Here is a 15,368-nt window from a genome sequence, read left to right on the forward strand (position 1 = left end):
TTCTACACATTTCCCAATGTTAATATTAAATATTTATACAACTTTGTTTCCATCAAGAGCTTCTTAGTTTCATTTTACATCTCACTTCTACTTAGTGGGTTAATACATAGCATAGATGGCTCAAATTAACTCTGCTTTAGTTCTGAAGGTGAACAACGAGCTGAAAAATATCAATATTAGAGATCACCTCTATCACTACATTGTTCAAGTCCATTTGGGAAAAAAATGTCTGTTGTATCTATCTACACTAGCAAACCCTAAGACAAAAACAAAAAAAGAAATTAAGGCCACTCTTCAAGAATTTGAACATATTTGTTTTAGAAAAATCTCTGTGAATTAAGCAGGTAATTGCTTCAATTCTTGTGAATTTACTCTTTGTCCACGTTATTTTCACCTACCCTTCCAGGAGGATCACAGTGCCTTCAATGACAATGAAGTTTGAGTGACTTGGCCCAGATTCCTGGTAGTTAGAGAAGTGATGATCTGTATTCTTAAAGGGAGAATAGGGATCAATGCAATAGTTAGTATTAGTTCCAGTGACTCTATGATAGTGAAACTGGCTTTACCAATTTGCACTGGAATACACATTAGAACACTTCTGTATAATACCACTTTACAGATCAGCAGATGTTGAATTTCTGGGTTATATTAAATGTAATACCATTTTAATATCTATTCCACTGTTTAAACTAATACAACAGCAATTCAAAACAATCACAATATTAAAACTTTTAGGTTTAATGATTAATGATGGTGATGATAGTGATGCTGATGACATTGAAGAAAATAATACTAGACAGATGTTACGTGTGTTAACAGGGAAGTGTATTTGGCTCAACTGATAGAGCATCTGCCTATCACATAGGAGGTCCAGGGTTCATGAGCTGGCCCATGCACAGTGCTGATGCACTCAAGGAGTGCTGTGTCTCACAGGGGTGTTCTCTGCATAGAGGAGCCCCATGTTCAAGGAGTGCACCCAGTAAGGAGAGCCGCCCCACTCGAAAAAAGCACAGCCTGCCCAGGAGTGGCACCACACACATGGAGAGCTGAAACAGCAAGATGATGCAACAAAAAGAGACACAGATTCTTGGTACCACTAACAAGAATAGAAGGGGACACAGAACAACACACAGCAAATGGACACAGAGAGCAGACAATGGGGGGCTGGGAAGAGGAGAGAAATAAAAAAAATAAATCTTTACATGTGTTAACATACTTATTTCTCACACCAGTCTTATAAGATAGTGGCCATTTGTAACCTTTAACCTTCTTCTTTTAAACATACGCATGACTGAAGCAGAAAGCAGTAAAGTAATTTGCCCAAAGACAAAGTATCAAAGGGTAGAGTTTGAATTTGAGCCCAGTGTTTGGCGAGTAATTTATCACATCCTTTCCATGGGGACAGGTAGCTGGGAAAGACTCCTTGAGTAAGCCACATAAAACATCAGCTTCTTAACACCTTGTCAGCCTCAAATGTAATTAATTTTAAAGTGTTAGTTCACTTCAGCAATGCTAATGCTGGGATTGATGAGTTAATTGGAAGAGAAAAGAAAGAGATCCCAGAATTCCTGTGTTCTTTGAATTGGAAATTTTTCTACATGACCAAAAATGGGAAGATATGGATCATCAAAGACAGTATAAATAGTAGGGTTTCAGGGAGGCCCTTGGACTGGGGAGTAGTGGATGGAGTAAAAACATCACTGAATATAGTTGTTTCCTTTAGTATTTGTTATCTTTAAATCCTCTATTTGCTACAACATTTACATTAGTTTCATCAGTTTTGAAGATTGAAGGAATTAGTAATAAATGAAATGCAACTTTCTATGGCATATACAAATTGTCCCTAGAAAATGACCTACAATCTACCACATACTCTGATGTATTCTCCCCACTCCTCTCCCAAAGATTATGCTCCTGCTGCTGGACCATGCTTTCATTGTACTTCTAGAACTTGGAGTAATTCTGAGTTGGAACACAGATTGCATGAAATCTTTAATCCCAATGCCCAAGGTAGTCACTGAGGCCAGAGCAATTTCCCCAGGTAGCTGTTCACAGTAAGTGAACTCACAGACCCCACTGTTCAGAAAATGTAAAAGTCTGTCCAGATTTTTGGGGTTCAGTCTTCAGCACATAGAAAATGTACAAAAAGACTCCTGGGGAAAAAGATGCATTTCAGGGAGCCAGAAGGAGCCCTCACTTAAGGAAAGGAATGAAGTGATCAGAAGAGATGCAGGGAAGGGGGCTGAAGGGGAACATCAGTCAATAATAGAGGACATTACCCAGCTCAGGGATTTTCTGGCTCATAAGATTTGCTGCAGTGCTGATCTTCTCCTGCGGCCACTCGTCTCTGTGTTCATGAGGACTAAGTACAGGAACTTCAAATGAAGTTTTTTTTTTCTATTGGAAAATCCCAGTACTTCAGAAGGTTCGGGGCTCATATTCTTTGAGTTCTGGCTGGGTCCTGTCTTTCCTTCCCACTTGCCTAAAGGTCTAAAATTCTCAACAAAGGTGAGAGGGACATCTTTTTGATAGTTTAGTGCCAACTACAGGGGAATCTCTTTACACAGTTTTGTCTTTCTAAATACTGTGCTAGGAGAAACTGTGAAGTAAATGATTCACACTTTAAACTCTTAAAAAGGGCAGGTATAGATAAGGCAGTCAGTAATTGGCTGGCTGAGCCGACAGTCCAGGAATCAGAGGAGCCAGTGTCCTTTATTCTCTGGAGTAACAGCCTGAATTCCAACTTTAGATCATTTATTAGAAAAGCTGAAATTTGTATAACCCCCTGGAGATTCTATTTAGTAGAGTATTTTAGCTGCTAGGAATACCATACAGTGATTTAGCTTAAACAATGGGAGTTTATCAGCTTATGGTTTTGACACCAGGAGAAGTCCACATTTGAGGTATCATAAAGGTGATGCTTTCTCCTTAGAGACTGCAATTCTGGGCTGACAGTTTGCTGTCCTGGCTCCTTAGCTTCCCCATCACATGGTCATGCACATTGTGGCATCTTTCCTTTTTCTTCTCTGGGTTCCTTTGACTTCCAACTTTTGTCTGTTTCCATCTTCTCCATCTGTAGTTTTCTCTATAAAGCCAGTAATGGGATTAAGACCCATTGAACAAGTTCGGCTGCACCTTAGCTAAAGTCCCCTCATCAAAATGTCCTAGTTACAACGGATTTCCATCCATAAGAAGGGTTTCAGAACATGTTTTCCTGGGTACAGAAGGCCAAGCCACCACAGTCCACCCTTTGGACCACCAAAAGACATACTCTTCCCAAATGCAAAAACATTCATTTCATCACAACATCCCAAATCCTTAAGCAATGTTAGAACAAAGTCTCATCAAAATCATATCTATAATAGAGAAGATTGGGGGAAAAACACAGCAAATGTAAGATAAGGCCTCTGATTAGTAGTAAGATTTTCACAGTATTCTTTCACAATTTTTAACAGACGTCTCATGACAATGCAGGGTGTTGACAGAAGGTTGATGAATGGACCCCTGTATGATGTTATGTGTGTTCACTTTGTAAGTTCACAACTTTTACTATACATTTAATTATTTATTATGTTCATATGTAAATAATATAAAGATAATAATCAGATTGGTTAGGGGAAAAATATTTTGTTTAGTAGTAATATTTTGACAATGCTCTTTAATCATTAGTTAAAAAGGCTTGAAAACAATGCAAGTTATTGGTGGTAGGGTGAGATGTTATATATGTTTGTTTGATGTTATATATGTTTGTTTTGTAAGTTCACAACTATTACACACTTATTGTTTATTTTGGTTTATGTATGAGTGATATATTTCAATAAATTAAAAAAAAAATTTTTTAATTATGTATATACATCTGGCCCATCCTTGGGAAAGGTTTCTCTCCAATGGACCTGTTAAAACTAGTAAAGAAATCATCTGCTTCCAATATACTAATGTAGGGCAGGTATAGAATAAATAAACACTATCATTCCAGAAGGAAGAAACTGAAATAAATTAAGTAAGCAGGAAAAAATGAAAAATAATAGATAGAATCAATGTAACCAAAAATTTGTTCTTTGGCAATGAATGAATTCCCAAATTCATGAATGGTCTGAAATTGGAATCAGTTCGGGGGTTTGGTTAAATAATGCATGTTGTGTGCATACAATAGAAAACCACCAGGCAGACAATATAAAAATTCATTGTTTTCATGTTTATTTTAAGAATATGACTCATTGGATATTTAAAGTGCAAACAACATTTTTATTTCATATTTATTGCTCTTAAAAATAACAATTCTGTAAACATGACTTTTTGTGCATGCTTTTGAGTATATTCCAGGATTATACTGCATTTTCCCATGATTCCTTCTTTCTTCTACCACTTGCTCCTCTTTTTCAAGGTATAGCATAAAAAGGAATAAATTTTACTGTTAAAATTATATGTTTTGATGTGTTTGGAGTAGCAGTACCTATGGGGAAAATAAACATTTTTTCAGATACTTCATCCAGTCAAGTCTCAGAGTAAGAACATTTTACTTCCTTCCAGAAGAAAGTCTGGACAAATATTCAGCATACTTTTGATTTTGTGGTACTTTTCATGAATTAACTGCTCCACCTCTGAATCACATTATTACTGTGGATGATAAAACTAGAGATGGAGAAAAGAAGATTGTTTTCAAAGTAAACTTTGCATTATAGAGTAGTTGTAAGACTTACAGAGAAGTTTAAAAGGTAGCACGAAGAGATCTCAAACCCACCACAGTCCGTCTCTCCTATTGTTGAAATCTTAGGCTAGTATGGCACATTTGTCATAAATAATGAGCCAATATTGAAGCATTATTATTTCAGAGTCCCATCCAGGATACCATACTACATTTAGTCCTTAATCTTAGGCATATTTTGGTTTTGACAGTTTTTCATATTTTCCTTGTTTTTAATGTCCTTGAAAACTTTGAGGAATACTGGTCAGGATTTTTTCAGAGTTTCCATCAGTTCGGTTTGTCTTATGTTCTTCTGATGGGTAGATTTTGTTGGTGGGTTTTGCGGAAAAGATCACAGTAACAAGGTGCCATTCTTATCACATCCCAAAACCAAGGTACACAGTTTCAACATGACTTACCACCATTGATGTTGACCTTGACCACCTGGCTGAGTGTGTTTGTTAAGTTTCTCCATTCTAACACTGTTCTTTTATCTCCCGTTCATCCTTTACCCTTTGAAATGAAATCACTACTTGCCATCCATGTTTAAGGTGTACAACATTATGCTTCTGCTTCTTGAGGGAAGAATCTATACCTAAATTAGTAAGAATTCTTCTAAAGAGAAATTTGTCTTTTTCTCCAATTTATTTATTATTTATATATAATATATTATTATTGATATTTGGATGAGTACATGAGTATTTATTTTATATTTTTGCTTCTGATCCAATGCTATTTAATTTTATTGCTCAAATTTTCTAGCTTTGCCCAGGGGGAGCTTTTCATTTGGCTCCTCTGTCCCATTGACATTGCAGAGATCACTGTTGTTTTTTGAGCACTTCATTACACACAAGATACTTCAGACTTACCTTGAATATTCCCTGCCCCATCCCTAGAATTTTCCATTTCTCAAAGATTCTTGACTTCAATTATTGGAGAACGGTATTATGAAATCAAGATTTTGGTGCATATATTTCATGAAATATATGAATAAGAACATATGAATTATAAAGCCTATCATCTCTTTGCTCTACCATAGTTGAGGAAAGAGAGCATACACATGTTTCTAATGACCGTAGCTCTCTATACATTCTTTTTTTCCTTCACTTGATCCCCACTGATCTTAGAAGTTGTTTAAATATATTGTGAATCACTGATGAGCACAATTAATAATTTCAAAGAAAATAAACACATAAATATGAAGAGAAAATGGACACGATAATATTGAAAAAAAAGTTTGCAACCAATACAGATGTAACGGTCAATGTTCTTATGACATAAAGTACTCTAAAAAATTTGTAAGAAAACTACTAAACCATTATTAATAAAACACATTAGGAATGTATCAAATTATTTCCATAAAGTGTATAATTTGCACATAAGAAATGATTATAATTGGTAATAAAGCAGAAAAAAATAGACCTCACAAGTAAATGAATGAAAATTAAATCCACAATTATATAAGTTCTTGACTGTCAGAGTATTGTGTATTTTAAAAGCAACTAAAATGTAATTTAGGGAATTTGGGGAGTCACAGAAAATTCCATATACTGTCATTTCAGTGTAATTTGATATCAACATTGCTGGAAATTACTTTGGATTTGATATCTGAAGAGTTCTCTTGCACTTTGATATAAAGTAATGCCTCTTTGAAAATTTACAAAATAGAAAGGGCTATGAAATTTAAAATGTTTTATGTAAGTGAAATTCAGATTTTTATTTTTTATGATCAAGATGATAAGTAAAGGAACAAGTAAAGGATTGTAGGAGGTACTTGCTATCAAGGATGAAGAAAAAGTGTTTTAGCAAGCAGGGAGAAACAAAAGATGTCTCTATAAGATGGTCAGAATGACAGCAGAATTCTCAGCATCATCAGTGAAAGTCAGACTACCAAGAAATAATAAATTATTCAAACAGAGGAAGTGTCCACTAAAATTGGGTATCTATCAATAATATCAATGAAGGGACAAATAAAGATATTCACAAATTAACAAAAACTGAAAAATTTTACAACCTAGAGTTGTACCCTAAAAGAATTTTTAAACAATATACTCAAGATTTGCTCAAATGTGGCCAGTCTCGAAGCCAAACTCAGCATGTAAATGCATTGCCTTTTCCCCCAGCATGGGACATGACTCCCAGGGATGAGCCTCCCTTGTCCAGAGGGATTACTACCAAGTACTAGCTGATGATGTAACTAGAAAATGACCTTGAAGAAAAGGGTCAACTCAGACCAGCAGAATATCTCAGTCTACATATAATACCAGGAGTTAAAAATGTTTTTTGACTGAATAAAAGGGGGAAATGGAAAGGACAAATGAGTTTATATGGCTATGAGTCTTCAAAAAGAGTTGGGAGGTTATCAGAGGGGTTGCCCTTATGCACACCTGAGCAGAGTCCCAGAGACAGATAAAGTAGATACAACTCCAGGTATTGGTTCTTCTGAGGGCTACAGAGACCCACAGGTTCTATGGCCATGGCAGAGGGAGTTCAGTGCCATCTCAGTTGGCCCTACTTTGGAGTTTGTGTTTCTGTGTGATGGAGCTGGACTCAGATGTGATCTTTGTCCACAAGCCTCACTGGTTACTTTTACTGGAACTGTAGTTGGTGCTGAGGTTTAATATATACCCAGGGGACCTGAAACTCTGGACTGACCATGTGATAGCCAGGCCCTGAGCCTCAATAGACTTGCAACTCCTACACTCTGGTTTTTTGGACTTACCTCACTCATCTAACATGGAGGTAAAGAAGGTCAACCACCACACCAGGGAGCCAAGAGTGCCTACGACTGAAAGCAGGAGGATTGTATCCAGCATCCATGTGGAATTTAAGCCCCCTCTTGATATAGGTGTGGAGTGGACACAACCATTGTAAGGTCCACAGGATGGAGGAATAGGGTATGGATTAGAGTGGACTTACTGATATTCTATTCATGAACTATTGTGATTAGTAATCGCAGAAAATGTGGCATTGGTGTGGAGAAAGTGGCCATGGTGGCTGCTGGGGGTAGGGAGTGGGAGGAAGAGATGTGATTTGGGGGCGTTTTTGGAAGTTGGAGTTGTCCTGGGTGGTGCTGCAGGGACAGTTATTGGTCATTGTATGTCCTCCCATGGCCCACTGTGTGGACTGTGGGAGAGTGTGGGCTATGGTGTGGACCATTGACCATGAGGTGCAGTGGTGCTCAGAGATTTATTCACCAAGTGCAATGAATGTCTCATGATGATGGAGGAGGTTGCTGTTATGGGGGAGGAGTGGGGTAAGGGGGTGGGAGGTATATGGGGACATCATATTTTTTTAATGTAACATTAAAAAAATAAATAAAGACAAAAAAATAGAATATACTCAAGGATAAAGTAAAATAATACCAAAAGTATATTTGAGTTATAAGAAGAAATGGCTAATATTTAAAATGGTTAAAAATAGTTAAATCTAAATCAACACTAATAATAATATTAGTGTTTATTTTGTGGGGTTAAGAAATAGACAAGTGAAATATCTGGCAACAATAGGTATATGCTATTAGCAGTATTTAATCTTTTAGGTTAACTGGTGGGGTCCCACATGGTGTTGCAACAAATAAGCAAACAAAAATTAAAATAAAATAATATAAAATATGTACAGGTATGGAAAAATGATAATACATTTTGAACAAGGGATTTAGGTTAATTTAATTTTGTGACATGATGTCCTAATGAGGACAAAAAAAGAAAACAGAAAGGATGGACTAGAAAGAAAAGAAGAAAGGAAGGAAGTCAGAATCTCTGACCTTAAATATTTAGGAAGAACTACATGATGAATAATATAAATGACTATTAGAAAAACTTAATGCTTGGGGCATTATTAAATATAAAATGGCCTACATAATTAATGGCATGTTATTAAACTTGAAATTGCTTTGAAAAATGGAAAATAAAATTATTCATAAGTTAAAATGTTAGATACACTATTGCATGTAAATATGGTTAAAATTCGATACAAGAATGCATATAAGAAATCTTTTCAATAGAAAAAAATGGAAGAAAATGGAGTAAATGTTAGCAAAAATTTCATTGAGTGGTGGAATAACTTGTTTGTATTTTTAAATTTCTGGGTTGAAAACCATTTATAGATTATGCAAAAGATGTATGACACTTAGTGCTATAGAAGAATCAATTATTATTTTCAAATTTAAAGTAGTGAGAAAACACACAATGGAACTGAATATTCCTGAAGTATCCATTATGGTTTTTCATTTTCATGGTGAGAAATAAAAACTGAGCAGAGACTATCTTGCTTCATATGTCTGTATCCTGTAAAAATGGATGCAAGTAAGTAATAACAAACATAAAACAAGAGTCCTCAAAACGGGTAATTTGGGTGAATCATGTATAAAGAGTCAAATATTTATTGGGCACATCTTAAAATAACGCTATTAAAGGAAATAGAAAATTAGTTGAAAATCAGTTCTCAGTGTAGGCAAATATGGAAATAGACAACCAATAAGGCAATACAGTGGGGATGGTCTGAAACAAGTCTGTCTTATATGAAATTCTGGAATTTGGTAATGCAAATTATTAGGGAATATTGTGGGGATTAGTTCCACCACCGCAGCAAGGGCATGGTTAAATGCTTTATGAAAGCTCATCTGTTCTTGCTTCAGAGCAAAAACAGCTTGGTCCTTGCTTATCTCTGCACAAGCTATCTCTTTTCACTTGAAGTTTGAAAACGGCTTCCTCTTGTCCTTTCTGTCGCTAGCTAGAATGTGAGCCTAGAGACAAGGTTTCTTGTTCCAAGACAAAACATCCTTGAGAAATTTAACTTTAACCACAGCCCTTGGCTGAATCCAAAAATACATAACACATAAGCAAGAGAAATAAACCAGACAGAACCCTCCCTGCATATGAGTTTTGGTGTGCGAGTCTTTCATTCCTGCAGCAAATATTTCACAAGATTACTAGATAAAATTTTATTTGGGCAAATCTTTGGGTAAATAATTTAGGTGAAATTGGAGGCTCCAAACATTCAGTAGCTTGGTGCAGAGACACCAGGTGGGGCAAAAAAAAAGGAAAGTGGAGGACACCAATGTTGGTCTGGGTCTCTAGGTTTCTTGCATATTTTTTCCAAAGGCGTAACAGTTTGGAAAGTAAGCATGGACCATTAAGCTTTTATTTTGCCTCATCATAGAGTTACTGCAATTATATCTTCCCTTAAACTACTTCTGTCTCTGTTCATTGATTCAGTGAATCACTCAGACACCTGTGGAAGCCAGTGCATTTGTTGACCTGGGTTTCCCATTGCTGTCTTTCTGAGGGTGTCCCTCCTTCTCACTTTTATGATTTTATTCAATTCTCCTTCTTTAATATTCCTCACATTCTCCTCCCATTATTCCTCCCGTTTTCCTTTCTATCTCTTCTTCTTATACCTGCTCTAATCCTTTCTAATTTCTCTTTTTTGCTCAAGAGAAGTCATATTTGATGATTATCTTTTAGGCCAGTTATTTTTCTGCTGGCCCTCATTCTCATACTCATCTTATATGTTCAGCCTTGTATTACTTGGACTAGATTTCTTCAGAGGCCATTTCCTAGATTCCCTTGCTGACTGGATTTTATTTAGATTTGGCTAATGGGAAGCATGGCTAAAAAAAAGAAAGATGCTGCTAATTTGTTTCTGGCACAGGCATGGACTATGTCTTCAGTAACCTCAGCATCAGCTGCACTATTTTCCCTCTTGGCTACATTCCAGCTGGCCTCAGCACCTCCTCATCAATCCCGCAGTGCTAACCCGTGGGCCCCATCATGCTGCTGGCTGCACTAGGTAGGCATAGTGGAATTCTCTCCTCTTTGCCATATTTCAGCTGAAGGTACCTGGGACATGATGACAGAGCGTTTAGAAAGTGTCTTCAAGTTTTGTTTCTGCCATTCCAAAATGACTCCCTTTTCTAAGTATTCTTAGCTCCTTCTGCCTTTTTTTAGGCTTCCTCCAGTCCATGCTCATTTCCCCATCCACTTCCAACCTTTCAGGTTCAAATTTATGTTACTTTATTATCAGTGGCCCTGACCCTTAGTTCTAACAAAACTTACCCCATAGGGATCCAAATAAGAACTCAGGTCACAGACAATTTTCTCAGTACCAAGCCTAAAGGGATAGCTTCAGAAATAAAAGGAAAGCAAATTCTATAACACATTTTCTTGGGTTTAAATAATTATATGATCTATTGCTCTATCCCAAAACAAATTAAGTATGAGCCAGAGATTGCAAGTTGCTTTTGTATTATTTAAGAGTTTTTTAAGGTGTTACAAGATATTTCTCATAGTTGACATGAGAAAAAAGTAATTTCCTCGATTTCTATTATTCAACTGTTTTGATATAATTCTTCCCTATTTCCAAATCACCTTCTGCATATTCTCTGTTATCTATAACATTAGAAAACTTTCTGTAGCATTGTTTTCAGACCTTTTTTTACATCCTTGTCTTCAGTGTACACAAGGGATTTACTAAGGGAGTGACCACATTGCACTACATGAAAAAACTAAATTCCAGTGGAGAACTTAAGTTTGACATGAAATAGCAAAGAAAAGCAGAACAAGCTCTCTCCAATGAGTTGAGAGGAGGAGATGGAGAAGGCTTTGTTTTAACCTGTAGTAGAGCTTATGCTCAGGATGGTGGAAAGAATATGGGCATGAAAAAAAAAAAAGAAAAGAAAAGAAAACCAGTACTAACGTTCCAAGGGTATGTGAGAGAGCAGAGAAGTTCATTAGTGCAAAGTTGGTAGTCATCAGAGCAGGACCAAGGGAGCAGAGAGAGCTGCTCACAGCTCAAGTGAGGCAGGACATGAGTCTCGCAGAATTCCAAATTCCAAGCCAGAGGGGTGTTGATGAGGGCATCCAGAAAACCCAGTCTCTTTGAGTTTCCCCAAAGACCCTTCCAGACTCCTACAGAACTGTTTACTCAGGATCTCTCCATAGAGCAGTGGGTGGAAGATGGCAACACGGCAGTCATAGGCCATTGCCAAGAGAAGAAATACTTCAATTCCTAAAGTGGCAAGCACAAAGATGACCTAAGTCAGGCCTCCCTGTGAGACATGAGTTCTCCAGAGGAAAGATCAACAAATATCCCTGAAGGAGTGGTGTCTACAGAAGAACTACATGAGGGTGTGGAGGTGGGAATCACTCCTTATTACCATCTGTATCATTAGGTTCCCCATCAGTATCAGGACATATTTCTCCAGGAAAAGCATAAAAAACAAAGCCTGGATTTGGGGGTCAGCAACAGCCCAAGAAGAATGAACTCACTGATGGTGCTGTGGTTTTCTAAGGCCATTAAAAAGATATTCATCTGGAATAAATACAGAATCAGGGGTGAAGTATTCTCCAAGGTCTTGTGTCATTTCAGAGTCCCTTTATCATTGTATGCACACATCTTTTCCTCTTCAGCCCTCTCATCTTCTTCATGATTTCTTACTCTGTCCCTTGCTCCCTAAAACCTTTGCATCACTCACATATCCTACACAACTTCTGAACTCTGAATCAACCAATCCTTGCATTTTTCCCATTCCACAAATGACTTTGGAGAAATTCATATAATTTTTTAGAATAGCATATCTAATTGATTCCCTATCCTTGAACTCACTACTCCTTCTATGCTGTAGCACTTCTTAACTTTATACCAGCATATTTCTTATAGAAGTAGTTCTAATCATCTTTTTCCATAATCACACAGTGTTTGACGCCCCCATTAAAAAATCCACAATAGTCCAAAACCACTTAATGATAATACACAGTATTTATTTTATTTGTATTCTTCAAATAAGAATATTTGATATATTTGGCTATTTAATTCAATGGGAAATTTTGATATGCATGCATGTGTGTATGTGGTGGGGAAAACTATGAAAGTTTAGTGTGTTTTTTTTAAAAGCTTTATTTTTTATTTATTTCTCTCCCTTCCCTCCTCTCCCCCCCTCCCCCATTGTTTGCTCTCTGTGTCCATTCGCTGTGTGTTCTTCTGTGACCACTTCTATCCTTATCAGTGGCACCGGGAATTTGTGTTTCTTTTTGTTGTGTCATCTTGCTGTGTCAGCTCTCCATGTGTGCGGCGCCATTCTTGGGCAGGCTGCACTTTCTTTCGTGCTGGGTGGCTCTCCTTACGGGGTGCACTCCTTGCGCATGGGGCTCCCCTACGCAGGGGACACCCCTGCGTGGCAGGGCACTCCTTGCGCGCATCAGCACTGTGCATGGGTCAGCTCCAAACGGGTCACATCAGCACTGCACATGGGCCAGCTCCGCATGGGTCAAGGAGACCCGGGGTTTGAACTACGGACTTCCCATGTGGTAGGCAGGCGTCATATCCTTTGGGCCAAGTCTGCTTCCCTGAAAGTTTAGTTTTAAATATTATTCCCCAAAGAGTTAGCACTGTTTAACTTTGTTTTGATAGAGAGAATTGTCATAACATAATATATGATGGCACATGTTTATTAAAAAAAAAAGTGGGAGTTGGTGAAATTATTTACTAAATAGAGACTATGGAGAACTCATTCAAATATAAAAAAATATTTATTTACTGCCTATAATGTCATAGGTATTTATTGGAGCTACAAGATGAATAAGAGACTAAATTTGCTTTTGAGCAACTCACAATCAAGTCAAGAAACTGATTTATGAAATATATCAGGAAAGTATATTCAGTTATTGCAACAAAAGCCCTATGAGGGCAAGTTCTTATATATTATTTCTCCAGTGACATGAATAGTTCCTGGTATGTAGAGCGGTTCAGAAAATACTTGTTTTATTGACTTACATTCTAGCTAGCTATTTCTCTTTTTCACTGAGTTACATATTTTACATTCAGTAAATGCATAGATCATAAATAAGTGGACACTTCAATAAGTTTTTAAAAATGTATACACCCAAGTTACCATCATCCAAAACAAGGTATAGACATTTTCATCACGCAGAAGTTTTCCTAGAGCCAATTTTCAGTCAATTAAAATACTGCTGAATTCACTAAAAGAGGCAACTGCTATTCTGATTTCCTGATCTTAACATGAATAGATTTATAAAATATATATTCTTTTGTATTGTGGCCTTTTTAGCATACCAAAATATTTTTGAGACTTCCCTGTAGTATTGCAAGTATCAGTAGTTTCTTTCTTCTTATTTCTAAGCAGTATTCTTTTTGTATGAATATACTTTGCTTATCAATTCTCCAGTGTTGGACATTTGAGTTTCCATTTTTATGTTTCTTTTGAATAAAGCTGCTATGAACATTTCTATACAATTGTTTTTTGTGGACATATTCTTTCATTCCTCTTTGGTATATACTTAAAAATGTATTTGTTGATTATAGAGTACTGGCATGCTGAAATTTGTTAGAAACTGCCTGTTTCCCAAAGTCATTGTGTGCTGTGATACTTTCAAAAACAAGGTATGAACTTTCCATTTGTTTCACATCTTTGCTGTCACTTAACATTTTTATTATTTTTGATGCTAGAGAGTTATGTAGATGTGAAGTAGTAACTCAATGTGGTTTTAATTTGAATTTCACAGCTGATTATTTCTATTGACCACATTTTTATATGCTTATTGGCCCTTTGCATATCTTCTCTTTTGAAGTGCACAAGTGTTCTGCCCATTTTCTATTGGGTTATCTGCCTTTCTTGATGTATATGAGTTCTTCCTATAAAGTAAATACAGAGTGAATTCTTTTTCAGTTATATATATTAGGAATATTTTATCCTACTTTGGGGTTTGCATTTTCATTTTCTTCAAAGTACCTTTTCATGAGAAGTAGTGTGTTATTTTGATAAGTCTAGTTTACTAATATTTTCTTTTATGGCTAGAAATAGTTGGTGAGAGTGAATATTCTAGACTTATTTCTGGTATTAGTGGGGAACATTCAATATTTTACCACTAATATGATCTTAGCTGTAGGTTTTGCACATAAACTTCATTATGTACATACACCATTTCAGAATAAATGTTTTTCCTTTTTTCTCTAGGTTTGCTGACACTTTCTACGTTGACAAGTGTTGAATTAGTCAAAATGTTTTCTCTGCATCCATTGAAATAATCATGTAATTTTCTAATTTATATTGTTAATGTGTAGAATTATATAACTTACTTTTAAAATAGTTTTATTGAGGTATAATTGATGTACAGTAAACTACATGCATTTAAGTGTATAAGTCTTGACCTAAGTTTGCACTTGAGACACCATCATCACAAGATGAGAAACAGATCCATCAGCCCCGAAAGGTTCCTTATGCTCCATTTTTAAAAAAAAAATTTATTGAGATATAGTCACATTTCATACAATCCATCAAAAATGTACATCCTGGGGCTTTTGGTATAATCACAGAGTTGTGGTCGCATCACTGCAATCAATATTAGAGTATTTCCATCACTCTAAAAAGAAAAAATATTCCTGCGTCCCAGCAGTCACCTCTCAATCTCTCCATCCCTTTCTGCCGTGCATATTTGTCAATCCAATTCCATCTCAACAAATCTATGCATATTTAAAGTTTATATAAATGAAGTCAACAATATGTAGTACTTTTTGTCTTGTTTCTGACATTTAGCATAATTCTCTTTTTTACAAATGATGAAAAAAATTGATATATTACTATTCACTACAGTCCACAGCCTGCTTTTGGTGTAACTTTGCTAAAAACCACCCCATTATTAACATCCTGTAAGATCAAAACACA

Source organism: Dasypus novemcinctus, chromosome 12, assembly GCF_030445035.2.
Source record: "Dasypus novemcinctus isolate mDasNov1 chromosome 12, mDasNov1.1.hap2, whole genome shotgun sequence".
NCBI classification, from domain to species: Eukaryota; Metazoa; Chordata; class Mammalia; order Cingulata; family Dasypodidae; genus Dasypus; species Dasypus novemcinctus.